This window comes from Mus pahari, chromosome 14 (genome assembly GCF_900095145.1).
Source record: "Mus pahari chromosome 14, PAHARI_EIJ_v1.1, whole genome shotgun sequence".
Classification (NCBI taxonomy): domain Eukaryota; kingdom Metazoa; phylum Chordata; class Mammalia; order Rodentia; family Muridae; genus Mus; species Mus pahari.
This window is the reverse complement of record NC_034603.1, coordinates 74,321,815-74,325,132: the sequence shown is the minus strand read 5'-3', so window position 1 is coordinate 74,325,132 and position 3,318 is coordinate 74,321,815. Positions and strand designations below refer to the sequence as shown.

At 46.0% G+C, this 3,318-nt stretch overlaps 1 pseudogene; it reads left to right on the top strand.

The window, feature by feature from the left end:
* The first annotated feature begins 2,044 nt into the window (after positions 1-2,044).
* On the top strand, positions 2,045-2,914 carry LOC110331883 (annotated as a pseudogene).
* The last annotated feature ends 404 nt before the right edge of the window (positions 2,915-3,318 follow it).

Here is a 3,318-nt window from a genome sequence, read left to right as displayed (position 1 = left end):
CATGACCAAGAAGCAAGTTGGGGAAGAAAAGGTTTATTGGGGGCTGGTGAGATGGCTCAGCGGGTAGGAGCAACCGAGTGCTCTTCCAAAGGTGCAGAGTTCAAATCCCAGCAACCACATGGTGGTTCAAACCATCCTTAACGAGATCTGACTCCCTCTTCTGGAGTGTCTGAAGACAGCTTTACATTTCCATACTGCTGTTGATCACCAAAGGATGGAGGACTGAAAGCAGGTCAGAAAGCAGGAGCTGATGCAGAAGCCATGGAGGGATGTTCTTTACTGGCTTGCCTCCCCTGGCTTGCTCACCCTGTTCTCTTATAGAACCAAGTCTACCAGTCTACCAGCCCAGAGATGGTACCTCCCTCAAGGAGACCTCGCCTCTTGATCACTAATTGAGAAAATGCCTTGCAGCTGGATCTCGTGAAGGCATTGCCCCAACTGAAGCTCCTTTCTCTGTGATAACTCCAGCCTGTGTCAAGTTGACCCAAAACTAGACAGTACAGATGTACAGGTTGGATTAGACCAGACAAGGCTCTTCCTCCATCAGACACACCAGAAGAGGGCATCAGATCCCATTACAAATGGTTGTGAGCCACCGTGTGGTTGCTGGGAACCACTCTTAACTGCTGAGCCATCTCTCCAGCCTAAAACACGTCTTTATTATATAGCGTTGTATCTTTCAAGACAACTTGATTTGTTTTTCTGAGCTGAGGACTGAACCTGTGGCCTTACCTAGCTACCCCATCCTCTATTTTTTTTTTTAAAAATTAGTAACAAAAACAAAAACAAAAAACCAAAACATGGTCTCATTATGTAGCCCTGGTTGGCCTGGAACTTGCCAGAGTGCTGGGATTACAGGCTTCCAGCAAACATGTACGTATTTATCTATATGTGTGTTTTGCCTACATGTATGTCTGTGCCGCATTCGTGCCAGTGAGTGCTGGAATTGAACCCAGATTCTCTGCAAGAGTATCCTTAACCAACAGATCATCTCTCCAGCCCAATCAGTGAATTCCATCTGTAGACCAGGCAGGCCTTGAACTCAAAGATCTACCAGTCTCTGCCTCCATAGCGCTGGGATTGAAGGATTTTGCCACCACTGTCTAGCCCCAGTGATTAAAATAAAAATAAAAGCCAGGCATGGTGGCGCATGCCTTTAATCCCAGCTCTTGGGAGGCAGAGGCACGTGGATTTCTGAGTTCGAGGCCAGCCTGGTCTACCGAGTAAGTTCCAGGACAGCCTGGGCTACACAGAGAAACCCTATCTTGAAAAACAAAAAACAAAAAAACAAAATAAATAAATAAATAAATAAAAATAAAAATAAAAAATATTTAGCTTTATTTATATGTCTGGAGTCAGTGTACATTTGCAAAAGGCACGCAGGTTCCCCCAGGCCCCAGAAGGGAGCATCTGTTTCTGGAGCTGGAGTTACAGTTGGTAGTTTTGAACGACCCCATGCAAATGCTGATGCTGATGCTGATGCTGATGCTGATGCTGATGCTGGTGCTGGTGCTGGTGCTGGTGCTGGCGCTGGTGCTGGTGCTGGTGCTGAGAACTGAATGCAGGCCGTGGTCTGTGGCCATCAGATGTCATGCTGCTGCTGCGGCAGGCTGTATTAGTGTCTAACCAAGGACCAGGTTGATGTCCCTGATCTTGAGATCTGCTTCCTGATGCTGTGGGCAAGGAAGTGTCTTTTGTAGCAGTATCAATGACTCATAATTGAGAATAAGAGACATTGAAGGCTTCCGTGACAACACCCCCCCCCAAATCCCTCACCCCCGCCGCCAAGAAACCATTCAGAGAGAAGTTATTGAAGAGTCCTTAAAAACCGATCAAGCCAGGCGTGAGCGTGCCCACATTTAACCCCAGCACTCAGGAGGCAGAGACAGATGGATCTCTGCTACAGAGTGAGTTCCAGGACAGCCAGAGCTACACAGAGAGACTCTGTCTTGAAAATAAAAAATAGCTCCTCATTCATCCTTGTGCACCATAGGCGGCACAGGCACTAAGATGTCCAACTGAGCAGTCTGCCAGGAAGTCAGCCATGCATGCCAGGAGCTGGTACATCACCTCAGAACCTCAGCTGAATGCCCAGCTAGAAGGTTGACTTTCACAAGTACAGTCTACATAAAGACCTGCTAGAGCCATTACTGCACCCCGAGCAGGATACACATATTGTGGGGCTGTTGCTGCCCAAGCTTACAAACAAGTGGATTCATCTGTTACCCGGAGAATTTTCATCCTTGGGCCTTCCCATCATGTGCCCCTGTCTCAGTGTGCACTCTCCAGTGTGGATATATATATAGGACTTCTCTGTATGACCTTCATATTGACCAAAATACTTATGGTGAGCTACGGAAGACAGGAATGTTTGAATGTAGACAGATGAAGCTGAACACAGCATTGAAATGCATTTGCCTTATACAGATAAAGCCATGGAAAGTTTACCATTATTCCTGTACTGGTTGGAGCTCTGAGTGAGTCAAAAGAACAGGAATTCGGAAAACTCCTCAGTAAATACCTAGCAGATCCTAGTAATTTCTGTGTGGTTTCTTCTGATTTCTGCTACTGGGGTCAAAGGTCCCATTACAGTTACTATGAAGAATCCCAGGGGGACATTTACAGATCCACTGAACATCTAGATAAAATGGGTATGAGTATTATAGAACAATTAGATCCTGTATCTTTTAGCAATTATTTGAAGAAATACCGTAATACTATATGTAGAAGACATCCCATTGGAGTATTAAATACTCTCACAGAGCTTCAGAAGAATGGAATGAATATGAGCTTCTCCCTTTTGAATTATGCCCAGTTGAGCCAGTGTAGAAGCTGGCAGGACAGTTCAGTCAGTTACGCAGCTGGAGCACTCACGGTCCACTGAAGCTCCGATCCTCAGGGACGTCACCTGCACAGACTCCGACTCTGTCCAGGGTCCAGTCTAGCCTTTACCAAGATGTTGGTTCTGGTGTGGGGGGATTCTGAAACCTCAGACTAATAGAACTCTCTTCTTTTCTAGTAGGTGTAGTCCTCCTTAACTTCAATTCGTTTTAAAAATGCTTTCTAGTTTGCAGTGGAAGGAAGGCTGGAATCAAAATTGGCACACAGTGACTTGTAAAGCATTTAGCATATCTGAGGTTTGTCCCATTTGCGGACTCATGCACATATATTCCGTGTTCAGAATAGTTCTTCAAATTGTACACAGACAAAAGGTAGAAGCTTGGGCTGGTGAGATGGCTCAGTGGGTAAGAGCACCCGACTGCTCTTCTGAAGGTCCGGAGTTCAAATCCCAGCAACCACATGGTGGCTCATAACCAT